The following is a 13,576-nucleotide window of genomic DNA, read 5'->3' as shown; positions in this document are numbered from 1 at the left end:
CCGGAGCCGCACACTGCGGCGCGCCTCGTAATGGAATCGTGGTTTTGGCACGTACAACCACAGAGTTAAATTCAATACAGTTAAAGGAAGACACAAGTTGATGCAGTTAAAATGGGGGTTTGAAGTGATCAACAGTGCTCGAACAAGTCATGTCGCTGGAGCCGGTGTTTGTTCGACAAGGGAGCTAGTTTTCGTCAGGTCCCTTTGTCAAATCCGCTCAACGAAGCGCTCGTTGCAGCGACATTCCTTGTTCGACGACTCTCCATCGCGCGTCAGTCAGCCTTTCGCGCAACTCAAAGAAGTGACGACATTGCACCCACGAATTCTTGTCCCTCTAGAACCACTATATTGGGCTTTTTTTAGCCTCACCAAATTTCTAAAAATTGCGTGTGGCAGATAGCACAATTCTAACCCACGATCTAAATTACTCAATGAGGCGGTTCCTCAATTCTACAAGAAATCAAGAGGTTTAATTTACTAATAATATAACTACGCCAATTTACTCCTTAGTTAATTGCTTAACGGCACATATTTCAATCCACGAATCGTAGCAAGGCATATAGATTTATAACAAATTCTGAGGATGGCACTGATTTTGAGATATGCGTCGTCCAACCTGCAGTAAAAATGCGCTGTTGTCCCACTTACTTTTTTGATAAAACTACGTTTTGTTAATGGAACACAGAAGTAACTGGAATGCCAATGCATTTCATCGTACACGTTGAAAATAAGATCTCGAAACTAACGTAGTCCTGAGAATTCGTTCTAAGTCGACATGCCTTACAGGCTTGCGTATGCTCACTAGCTACAATTCGTAGACTGAAACGTGTGCAGTAAAGTAATTAATTAAGAAGTTCATTAGCTGAATTATTTAAGTTATTCGCTGAATGATTCTGACTACTCGTAGAAGTAACGGCCACCTCATCCAGTAGTTTCGATGAAGGGTTGGAATTGTGCGGTCTGCCACATGCAATTTATAAAAAGTTATAAAATGTAAAAAAAAGAAGAAAACAAAAACAAAACACTTGTACAGTGAAGCTGTGTGCAAACTATACAATGTTCAATCATTAGTGAGACCCATCATAGGCGTAACGGTACGTGAAGTGGCCATTCCCTTTGAGCAGCCGTCTCCTTTATTTCACCACATTAAAGGTAACGCTATTATTGTAATAAAAGAAGGGTATCCATCTCAATTTTGTTTGCTTTGTTTAATATATGCAAGGAAACTAGAATCGGCGAGTGCTCGGTAACCTTGGGAACGAAACGCACGTGAACCTGAGTGCGGAGTAGTGCGCAGTCTAGATTGAGATCGATGGCGGCTTTGAAATCAGATCCAGAACACGAAAGAGTGAAGGAGAACGAGGGGTGGGTTTTCGGTGGCGGTGGCTAGGAAAGAGGAGGGAGGAAGCTTTCTCGTATAAGTGCCGCCAATAACGCTCGGTTGCGGAGAGTATAGTGGATGACGGCGAGTCGGTCAGGTTGGCGCCGCACGTCCGAGCCGCTCTGATAGCCGCGACTGACCAGAGGCGGCACGCACTAGCATCGCTTCTCGCCCTGTTGACAACTCTGCCAAGTGACACTGATGCACGGGCGAAAACCCGACGAGGCGTCGATGTCGGCGGTGTCGATGTTTGCTTGCATTGCCCGACGAGAGTGGAAAGGGTGAACCCGTGTGTACTGTGTGCGGGGGGGCTAATGCCTTGTGGCGCCGGACAGGAAGTGATGGCGTGAAAATAACGGACGACGGAAACAACAACAAGGTCGTTCTCGAGAAAACTGCCTCGTCCCCCGACAAAAACAAAAAAAAGACAAAAATCAAGAACAAGATACAACGTGATTGGTTTCTTGTTTTTCGAAATGGAGCCGCTGGAGCTCAGTTTTCGGCGGCGTTTCAATCAGTTCCTGGCAGTATACAAGAAACGCGGAAACACAGTGGATAGCATAAAGGCGACAGCGGTATTGCATCTGCTAGCGTGTAAGGTTCTCCCATATCAGAGAGCACGTGTCTTTTTAACCGCTCAGAATTTACGTTTGGGCTTGGGAAGCATCAATATACCGGTTCATTATTCATATACCATCAGTTCTGTAATTTGGACCATACTTTGAAACTTTCGCCAGCCTGAATAAAAGGAAGTAGTTGCCGGTCGACGTCAGTATATCAGGAGTTGTCGCTAATGCGGTGAATAAGTCCTGAATTCAGAAGCAAAGAGAGTGTTGTTTTGTGGCCGACGCAGGAACCGGGGCAAAAGAGAGAGAGAGAGATAATAGAAGAGAGGAAAGGCAGGGAGGTTAACCAGACGCACGGGGTGAAGGGGACATAGGGATGAAAAGAGAAGAGAGAGCACAGTATCGCGCATACTTTAACGTATGCACCGAGTCTACAAACGGTCGCCAACACCTTGTCGGCTTGAGGTGTTGCAATAACGCTTTCCTGGCTTTCTGTGCCTCGATGCCTACGGCCATGGTCCAAGGAACTTCATTTCCGAAAATGGTCTCGAGTCCAGCCGGGTCAATTCTGTCCGGAGATGTTCACGCCCGACGTCGTATCGGGGACAGAGACGCAAGACCTATGTGTTCAATCGTTTCTGTAGTTCCACAACAGTCGCCCACGGGCCCCAATGTTCCCAATTCCCACGTGGAACGAGTAGGTCTTTGTAAATGCCACAAGTTAGATCAAGAAGGACTAGAGCGGATTTAGCGGCGAGCGATATAAGCTCGTTTCATAGCGCATAGTCCTCCGGGAAGGGAGAAATAATGATGAATCAGTGGTATAACGTCGTTTTGATGCTAAGACTGGTCCTGGTGTGGTCGCGGGTTGGACTGCCCGCCATGGCGGCTGCATTTCAACGGAAGTGGACTTGCTTGTTACATGGGTGTTAAATGAGTGTTGAAAAAAAAAAAACCGAGGAGGTAAAAGTTTATACATGCATTCTATTTCGGTCTCACATTTGAATATTTGGAACGGCTCAGGAACACTGGTGTTTGTGTATTAACGTTGTACGCGTTTATGTTTACTGTGTTGTTTTTCTCATTCCATCCAAAGACATAGAAACGAAGAGGGAAAGGTAGGGAGGTTAACCGAGGACGTGCGCGGTTAGCTACCCCACACCTGGGGAGGGCGAAAGGGGGGAATAGATGAGGAAAGAAAAGAAAAATAATAGTCAGTCACAGAGGAATCTCCGCTGTCACAAGCGTTCGTATAATCCAGTATCCTTCACGAACTGCATAAGGGCTTTTGCGGCCTTTTGCATGCAAGAGTGCATAGGCCATGGTCCAAGGATCTTTTCTTCCGAGAGCGCTCTGTTATCTAACAAGTTGAGTTTAGCTTGGAGAGTACGTCGTTGAGTGTCAAAGGATGGAGAGTGACACAGAAGGTGCTCTAGAGTCTCGTCGCACCCGCACAAATTGCACTCCGCACAGTTGGCCATCTCTATCGGAAACGAATAGGCGTTGGTAAATGCGACGCCCAACCACATGCGACACAGTTAATTTGTTTCACGACGGGAGAGTCCAGGTGGTAGGCGAAGTCGCAAGTTAGGGTCAAGAGAGTGCAAACGTGAGTTGGTGAAACCCGGTGAATTCCATCGTAGAACTGAAGCGGCGAGCAAGCGATTGAATTTGCCGCGTAGCTTCAGTTTTTGATAGTGGCATAGGAACACGCTGGAGTTTTTTATGAGCCAAGCGTGCAGCTTCACCTGCGCTGTCGTTGCCGACGATTCTGCGATGGCTCGGCAACCACTGAAATACAATGTCCTGTCTTCTCGAGCGCGTGATGATGAGCGTGCCTTATTGCGTCCACCATATAGCTGCTCGTGTAGCCCATGACGTAGGGCAAACTGCAGATTTTGTAGGGCTGCTTTGGAATCACAGAAAATGGCACAACGATTTGGTGGCTGCTGGAGCACGTAATTGAGTGCACCTTGAAGTGCCGCAAGTTCTGCTGCTGTAGACGTGGTATTGTGCGAAGAATTAAATTGCAAAGAGACGGCGTCCGATGGAACAACTACTGCTCGGTAAAGTTGTTGGAATTGCTGTAAATGTGAATGCGTGTAAATGTGTATCCGGTCAAAATGTGACTCGTTGAGGAGAAGCAGAGACAACTGCTTCAGGGCTAGTGGTGACAAGTCTGCCTTTTTGGTAATCCCAGGAACTGAGAGGCACGTGTGAATTTGCCGGAGACACCACAATGCCGATGTTGGGCGTTTCGCAGGCTTAAAGCCAGATGGCATTGAGGCATGGTGTCTCGTCACAATACTACAGACTGTAGCCTGTGGTCTTCGCACTGGCAAATCGGGTAAACGATGGGATGGTAGCCATGAAAGGTGTCGAATGTGCGCTCTTAGCCCCTTAGCGACGATATGAGTGGTGATCGGGTGCTCCTGTGCAATGACAATTGTTGCAGCTGTCGATGAGCATCTCGGGAGGCCAAGACATGTCCGAAGTGCTTGGGCTTGTACGCTCTGTAATGCGAGGATATTAGTCATGCATGTGTTGGACAAGACAGGAAGACTGTATCGCAAAAATTCGAGAAAAAGTGCCGTGTATAGCTGTAACATCGAACGCACGGATGGTCCCCACGATTTTCCAGCTACGAATTTAAACATATTTTTAATACAAATGAGTTTTTTTCTTCATGTAGGAGACATGGGGACTCCAGGTGATGTCGTTATCCACAATGACGCCTAATAACCTGTACGTTTTTTGTACTCAAATGACTGGCCCTCGATACAGACCGGGTAGAAAGACATCGGTCTTCGTGCTAAATGCCACTAATGCACATTTTTCTGTAGATATCGTCAGATCTTATCGGCGAAGGTATGCCGCTGTCAGGGTTGCCTCTTTCTGTGCTCTGGCGCGCACTTGTGGCCTTGTCAAGCCGGACGCGCAGATGCAAATACCGTCTACGTAGAGCGATACATTAGCCGTATGTGGTAGCGTTTCGGGGAGCAACACTAAAACAAGATTGAAAAGAGTCGGGCTCAACACTTTGCCTTCTGGGACCCCACGACTGGAGATATGTCTATTTGTCAGGCCATCTTCAGTAAGGACAAACACAGTTCTCCGTGATTGATAACTCCTAATTCAGCTAAAGACGTGGCCCTCCAAGTTCTGCAGCCTCAACGGCTTGGAGAATGGCTTCATTCTCCAATGGTCAATGCTACTGGAGTCTCCATGTGCCATTTTTAGCGGAATAGCAAAGCAAATAAAGCTGTGTATGATCGTTGCCACCAACAGCGACCTCAGCACAGTGTTATGTAATAAGACGAATGGAGCCAACAATGCATTAATGAACAGGAACGTGGTCAAATAGCAATACTGGGAGATTTAGAAAGAACGAAACAAAAGGAGCAAATAGAAAACAGAAGCGACCAGAAGATAGTAGTCACGCGACCACAAGAACCTACTACAAATGCAAATGCCTCAACCATGGCACAGTGTTGAATCAGGCTTGGAGGAGCTAGGGGCTTAGTACTATAGCAACGTTGTACTTAGCGCCAATTACTCACTATTCCTTGTACATGGACAGTTTCATCTAAATCTCATCTTTATAATACTCTACTGTAAGGACGTACGACGGATTTTCCTCTTATTTTCTTGCTGTATATCATGGTTATTTCTTGCGTCTTCCGAGTTTCTACTATCTGTGTACACACGCTTTTGCTGCATGCATGTTTAGTTCAGCCGTGAAAAAAAGCAGTGGCTTCAGTTCAAGAAATACAGCGACAAATGTCGTAACTTCTATCTGGACACGCAAATAAAACGCTCGACACGCAGCGAGATTGCGATGTTCTCACTTTACCTCAAACGTTATGCACCAGCAAATTCTCACTGACTGGTTCTGTCATGCAGAATATATATATATATATATATATATATATATATATATATATATATTCGCAATCTCTTTCTCTCTCTGCGCGTGTGATTCGCTTCTCCGCTCTCACTTCCATCTTGCCGTCTACGGCAACACCTCCCCCACGTACGGTAGCAAACCAGTTTTCCTCGCGATTAACCTGCCTGATTTTTTACATCGCTATGTTCTCTCTCGCTAGAATGTGAACTGGAAATAAGTTAAAAATTACCACGGTATTGCACTCGTGATTAGATTTTTTTTTTTTTTTGCCTGCACCTGCTTCCCTGTATGGCGAAGGCGCTCGACAGTTTCCTTTTATTTTTACTTTTTTGTCATTTTTTTTGTACTGAAAAAGGCATGACGCGCACAGCGAGTATTTTGAGTTTTAAGATAACACCAGGAAGGATGGGTGCTGGAGGCTGCCCCCCATCCCCCCTTCCCCGTCCCCTTTGATGCACCGGCAAAACTTTCCGCCAGCGAACGTTCGGACTGAACAACACGAAGAAGAGAAAGCAAAAGGCGGCAGTCGATCCGAAAAGGGCCTTTCCGCATCCCCAAATAAACAAAGCCGCACCGACGACGCCGCGGACGTGCTTCCGATTTCGGCAACGGAGCTAGCCCGTGGACTGGGAGCAGCTGGTTCAACGTGTGCACACATAAACACGTATACGTACAGACGCATGCGCGGAGAGAAGCCTATATGCACATGTAGTTCCTATAACGGGGCAACGGCGAGCATCCGCGCTTGAGAAGGCGGCTGGCCGGCTTGTTTGTTCCTCTCACAGGTCTGCCGGAACGAGAAAGATGGAAATAAATTAGGAAGAGAGAAAGTACGAGAAAAGGCGAGAAGGAAGGAGAGGAAACCCGTCTGGCCAGTGCGCGTGGCCAACCCCTGACGCACCGGGGCCGGCCGCCGCTTTCTCGCTCGCCGGCACGCCAGCCGACGACGGGAAGCCTAAACGCCGGCCGGCGTTTATCTCATTGCCTCCTTCGACGGCAGGAGACGAGAAAAAAAGACGTTTCCTGCGGCACCCTCGAGAAGGAGGCATGACGAAGACCGCCTGGCGGAAGCTAGAACCCGCCTATAATCTGCTCTCTCACTTTCACGCGTGCATTTTCCTCGCTCCAACGTCTAGTGTCTGTCGCGACCGCCGGTGCTCGCGTGTTCTCATACGTGTGTGGTTGTGTGTGTGTGTGTGTGCGTGAAAACAGCGTGTATTGTGGTTCGTCTCGTGGCTTGGGGACGAAAGTGAGCGGTGGTGTTGACGTGGGCTTTTATAGAGCCGGGAAACCTGCAGGATCAATCAGCGAGAGTTTCTCCCTTCTCCGATTTTTGGTGTGTGAGAAAACTGGTGCACTACGTGGCGCGAGCATCCCGGATAAAACGTGGTGCTTGCTGATACGAACTCGGCTGCTTCTGAACGTGATCAGGCCGCGCGTCTTTGGTTGTGCACGCCTTTGTATACGTTCGTCTAGACTCGTTCGTCGTTTAGTGGTGGTCGCTCGCTCGCTCGCGTGATCGTCAGCCGCGCAACTGGAAATGGCTGTTCCTGGTCATCAGAAGAAGGCAAAAAATAAGAAAGTTTATAGTACACGGATCTGGTCCTGTTTTCCTTGATTTCATTTTTTTTTGCAAGAGAGAGAGAGAGAGAGAGAAAGAAAGAATAGAAGGAAAGACAGGGAGGTTAGCCAGTGTATGTACCGCAAAGCGATCGCCTAGGCTGTAACATTGCTGTTTACCGCTGTCGTCGTGGCCAGTAACGAGAACATCCATTACCGCGTTCCTCCGTGTTTATGTTTCTATTCCATGCAGAGCTGTATAACGTGCTGAGTAATGCTTAGTACCTCTGCAAGTGCTCGCGCGTCACCGCTTCTTTTCTTACAATCTCCCTCGGCTTGATTGAAGACGAAGCTTGAGGTTTCTTTTCCTTTGCAATTCACTGAAAAAGAAAAAGAAGGAAAGAAAGGAAGAAGAATAAAGGAAGAAGACATAAAGAAAGTGGCAAAACCTGAGCTGTCGTCTTGGAGAGGCGGAACTGGAGGCAGGGCCTACACTCAAGCCGCAGCCTGCCACCGACAAGGGCAATCATGCAACAGATCCGGCGACGCCTTCGACGATATATACGTGCGTGGTGCCAATCAAGCTGAAGTGTGCTGGACGAAAGAGTAGAAAGGAACAGCTTCTTAAGACGTCCGTCGTCTTCGAGGTATTAGGAGAGGGCGGTTGGCTTTTGGCGACAAGAGGACGTGTTCTGCCGGCTCACGTTCTGTCCTGGATTCTTTTTTCACGGATCGACTACAAGGCGATAAGTCGGCTTGATTGACAGTGGAGTGATTGCCTGCTAGGGTGGCGTTTTATCCCCAACTGCACCCTGATTAACTACGGACAGACTTGCTTGGAACCGAAACCCCGTGCTCGTGCAATAAACGCAGCAAGAACATTAAACGCCGAAAATTGCGTGAATGATACGAAGTATCTCTTCTTGTGACCTTTTCAAAATCGATAGTCCTGGAGACGCTGATGCGCCATTTATCGCAGAAAGTATATTTCGTGAACTTGGGCGGGAAAGCAAGAGGAATCGGTGAACAACCAGGCGGTTGTCACTTCTTGCTTTACTTCGTTGCAGGCGCCAAGCGAGACGACAAAAACGACGTTTTTTTTTTTTTTCGCAGTCGTTAACCAAACACTGACTCGTAAACTGCGACACTGCGGTATTATTCTCCAACTGACAGTAAACAAAGATACTGCTTTATCGACGCGCCGACTGCAGCGGCGAGACGAAGCGAAACTGCGCGTCGAAACCTCAGCGTGTCTGTACGTGCGTGTGTGTACCCTGCGATTTCGTGCTTCGACGACGCTTATTTGACGCAAAGAACGACTTCTTTCTTCCCGAAGAGGTCAGCGCCAAAGCGGCGACTTGTTTTCATTCGCTCGCCATTGAGCAATTGACGAACTCCGTGTGCGGGCAGCAGCAGTTTATTCTGCCGCGCTGCACTACAAGAACGCGCGTGGTTGTAAAGACGACGTCAAGTATAGCGGCTACCGATCTTCTCTGCACAGAGTGAAGGTCGAATCAAGGCGTGGAGGAAGAGAGAGAGAGACGAGCGCGCAAACAATCTGGGATTATTTCTTAGCGTTTCTGTCTTGCCCCGACGACCGAAAAGAAAATTGCTGTTTACGTTTTCGCGAAGGAGAGAAAGAGAGAGAGAAAAAAAACAGAGGAGGAGGAGACGTGGCCAGCAGCTGTAAGCAGAGGAGGATTCTTGCGTCGGCTTCGCGTGCGGACACACTCAGTCACCAGCTGACGAAACAGCGGGCGAGCCCGCGCGGTTGTTGTGGTACATTGTGAATCACAGGCAGAAGCACGCTGGCTTCGGTGGATAAACGTTAGAGTGACGTGATTAGAGGTTGCGGTGCTCCAACGTGTGTGTGTGTGTTGTGCGTGCATCTCTCGAGCTCGTCGTCATTGTTTCGTGCATCCGTTTTAAGTGGTCAACAGTGTAGAATCGTCGAGGCTAGAGCGCGGAATCTCCTATAAGTGACGTCCGATACTGCCAACAGTGAGAGCGTTAGCGGCGTTTGCATTGGACGCGCAAGGGCGCCGGGTCGTCGACTGACTGTCTCGTTCTATACGACGCTCAGTCGACGAGAGGTCTTGGTCGACACCGGAGACTCGCCTTGACACGCGGAGCCTCAGTGAAGGTAACGTGGCGAAGGTTTTCCTCCTCCTCTTGTCCGTGGAAGGACGCAGTCGGTGTGAATTGCGGCGGCGTCCTTTAACGGTCTTGCGTAGCGCCAGAGCATTAAGACCTCCTGCTTTCTGGTCCCGCCTAAAGCCGACCCCGGTGTTGTGGATGTTTTGCGGGACCCGTGGTTCAGGATTTGCGAATGAAAATGCATGAAAACGTATTGGGCACGTGCAATGAAATGTGTAGAGCTTGAACTTGGCTTCTTTCGTTAAAGAAACTGCAGGTTAAACAGGGCTTCATCAGAAAACCAGCCTTCGGAAAGCCGCCTGATTGAGCAAATGGTATGAATGCAAATTATTTAAGCAAACGATCAGTTTGAGTGCGGCCTACTTACTCTGTTTTAACTGTACAAAACGTTACAGCCGTCTTCGACGCCTGAAACAGCCATCGCTCTGAACGTGTATGGTTCCATTGTTTTTGTTTGCGCAAAGTAGGGAAAGAGAGAAGTCATAAATACAAAGGCAGAGAGGTTAACCAGGATGAGCCCGGTAGGCTACCCTGCTCTGGGGAACGGGGAAAGGGGATTGAAAGAGGAGAAGCAAGAGAGAAGTTCACACTTTTCACAGTTAAACGGGTTCGCACGAGCGCTATGATGCATGAAAATCATGCCTTAATTTCGGGGAAGGTGCATCGGTTAGTGCTACCAGTCAAAACGTATTAAAGCGAGGCGACGCCTCGCTTATAACAAGTCGGAAACGAGTTTCGTGTGACTGACTCTCGAGAGTTTGCACCCTGTAAAGTGGCTGTGGAATAACACTCGAAAAAAAGATGACTAGCTGACTGAAACGCTGCAATTCTTGAGACGTTCACTACATAGTGTGGCTGCCGTGAGCTAGGCATTCTAAAGAGGCTGGTTTGATATGCGCACGGGACCGCTACCACAATATGATCAATCTTGCGTCACGTGCTTGTAGTGACATTGCGTGTGCAGGAACACTTTCCGCGTTTTGATTCTTAACCAAGGAACAAAAAGCGGACATTTGGCGAATGCCTTGTAGAGTGCTGTGTTCAAACAAATAACGAAAGTTGATTCGGAACGCTACGGCTACAGATTTTTATATGGCATCTGGAACAGTGGCAGCAAAGATAGTACTGAAACTATCGATTAAAAGATCTTTAAGTTTATTTCCGAATGAACGACAATCCTTTTCGTACCCCCGCCACGATTATATTATCGAAATCGGAGCATCGTCAGTGCAAAACATTTAACATCCAGAAACTCATTGCATTGTGAGGACACAAACTATGTCTTCAGCCTTTGCTGGTGCACGTTGGATACATCGCGATTTTCCAGCTACTTCCGCTTTGCCGAATAGCTGCAGGGATAACACGTGAGTTTGCTTTAAGTATCTTGAACACGACAATGAACCCTCATAAAGTGGGCCCGTCCTTTGCGTTGAGGAACAAATCCACGCCGTACGCTTCATTCTGAACCACGTTAAGAGTGACCTGTATTGTGCGCTGCCGTACCTCGATGGTTATGACTCTCGCGGCTGCGATCGTAAGAAAGGCTTTTCTTTGTTTGTTTTTTTTTCTTTCCAACTCACCGTGCGTAAGGCCTTCCACACCGGCGCCATTATTGCATGCCACGCAGTTGCCAGACTGGGCACAATAGTTTTAAAAGCAATTCGCTAGGCCGACGAGGTCTCATTTAATTCTAGTGGCTACGGTCGCTCGTTCGTTTGACGAGGCAATTACAGAGAAACAATGCAACTGCTGGAATGCAAAAAAAGAGAAGAAAGAAAAAGAAACCTTAAATCAAACCGGCTCTTTTACTGTTCGAGTTCATTACAAGCGCAGTTTATTGGTGCCGCGTTCTGCGCACAAGACATAATGGTGCCCTAGCGTCGTATAGAAAATTTAAATCGATGAAATCTTCACAGCGTGTTGACGGGGGGCGCAGCTTATGGATTTTGTATAGTGCCCATGGCGGTGAAATTATTATTTCTTTCTCAGAATTCTGCCATCTTTGATGTCCCAATAGCGTTTCTCGTCATCTTCCTGTATGCTTGGCAGTTCCTCAACAGCCGTAAGTTCATTTGTGGTATGCGATGCATATACACACGTTGAGGAATCATCGAGCGACATTTTGCGCTTAACGAACGCAGCTACATGAATACCAGAAACACGTATGAAGAATGCCCATTGCCTAAGTGACCCTAAATGTCAGGCGAAGTGTGGCAGTGCTGCCTTTTGACATATCAAGCGCTCTTCGTTGCTTATTAGTGCCTCAAATTTCATGGAAAGGCAAGTCTTGCTCACGCCATTTGAGGAGTAGCCTTGCCAATGCAACGGTGTTTCCTGTACCGCCTAATTAATTATGCCGGGAAAAGCAGCTGCTTCTTCCGACCTCTGTATATGTTTCGAAAAGCCATTATCGTGATTGAGTGATTGCACGGAAACAGGAAAGATCGACATACGAGCGTAGGACAGCTGCCTATATATGCATCACGCGTTAATTTATGCGACCCGCGTGGATAATAAACCAGTCATTTGATGACCATAATTAGTGCTTACTGCAGAAAGCTTGGTTAGTTAGAACTTAGATATATCCACCATTTTAGCACTTGGGATAATATAAATACCCTAAAAAACACAGAATGGACCTCAGTGTGCTTTCTCTCTCGTCGTATTTTCTGTGCTCTTCTGAGAGTCTTTTCTTTCTATGTTTGGTAATTTTTATTCCAAGCTGTGGGAATGTAGCAGTTGTCGTAATTAGTGTTTCCATTAACGTAAACAGCACGCTTAAGGGTGTGTCATTGTGATAATGTGATCTATCGCAAGTGCACAGATACCTTTCACAAATCAGTACACTATACAGCTTTTGCAATGTGGCAGTCAAGCTGTTACTAATATCAAACACGTGGCCGAATGTCTCAAAAATAAATTCGCTATCCTTATCCAAAAAAAAAAAAGAAAAACACTCACACATGCGGAAATTTTGCTTCGTCCAACCAAAATAAAAGAGCACGAGGTTCGTGTAAGGACGTGGCTTAGCTTACGTCGCGCGACATTCTATTTTCCTTGCGTTCGTTTTCACAAAACACCGACGTATGCATTCAGTCTGACTCGTCATGTATTGCTAGTGCGTAAAAAAAATACGTACTCGAATACCAGGAGAAACCCACGTTTATTCGAGAACGACGACTCAAGAGAGCGCTATGCGTTTGTGGTGAGATGTATAATTTTACGGCTGCCCGCACGTCCGACATTCCATGGTTAGAAAGAGAGGGATGGTGAGGAAGGCAGGGAGGTTAACCAGATGTTGGAATCCGGTGTGCTACCCTGCACTGGGGTAGGAAAATAGGGGTTAGAAAAATAAGCGTCGCGGCTTGCCACTGTTCTGCAATATGGCTTATTCTCCCTCTTCTTTTTTTATCTTTTCCGAGATGTCTCAATAAATTACTTCTGCTTTTTTTTGTGAACAGACGATCGACTCCTTCGAAATTTTGTGTTCGCGGTGCGGCGACTGTATACGTATGTGGATACGGACCGGGGCTGTGATAACGCTTGTTCGAAACTGTGTTTCGGGGTATGTGCAGTTCGTAGATGCACGAAATGCAGCAGCTAGCGTAAATGCAAGAGAGAAATGTGGCGGGCAGCATGATTCACGCTGACCGAAGTGGAATAGTGCGTTGACATTGCAATCGTTTTAGAGAATGGTGCTATAGCCTAGTGATCACTTCCTAAATGTACTCTGGGCAGCTGAGCATAAAGTGCGGTTGGCAAGTTGGCATTGCTACTGATAGGCCGAGCAAACTTCAGCAGGTTTCATTAATGAGTCCCTCTCTCAACTGTAATGCATAAGGCCTGAAACTTGGCTTCAACATCAGTCAGAGTCACAGAATGAGGTTATAGCCTGCAACAATGTCGCGGCATGCTCCGGGCGTGTTCTTGTGCGTCCGGAGATTCAGCTTACTGTGAGTAGGATACAGTACACGCTTAAGCTCAAGATGTTGGACTCCGCCTGAA

General features: G+C 47.4%; 1 protein-coding gene across 4 annotated transcripts in view; it reads left to right on the top strand.

Moving 5' to 3' along the window:
• The window catches only part of LOC119445867 (calcium/calmodulin-dependent protein kinase kinase 1-like), a 258,301-nt gene that overhangs the window by 71,848 nt on the left and 172,877 nt on the right, over positions 1 to 13,576 (top strand). For 2 of the 4 annotated variants that reach the window (XM_037710171.2, XM_049663688.1), the window contains exon 1: positions 9,494 to 9,557. The exons of the other annotated variants lie outside the window; for them this stretch is intronic. The gene's annotated coding sequence lies outside the window, so the exon portion shown is untranslated. Of the gene's footprint in view, positions 1 to 9,493; positions 9,558 to 13,576 lie in introns of those variants that run through there. 4 annotated transcript variants of the gene reach the window in all.

The sequence above is a fragment of the Dermacentor silvarum genome, chromosome 3 (assembly GCF_013339745.2).
Source record: "Dermacentor silvarum isolate Dsil-2018 chromosome 3, BIME_Dsil_1.4, whole genome shotgun sequence".
In the NCBI taxonomy this organism is placed as follows: domain Eukaryota; kingdom Metazoa; phylum Arthropoda; class Arachnida; order Ixodida; family Ixodidae; genus Dermacentor; species Dermacentor silvarum.
Note: the sequence above shows the minus strand (reverse complement) of the source record. Positions and strands in the feature narration are given on the sequence as shown.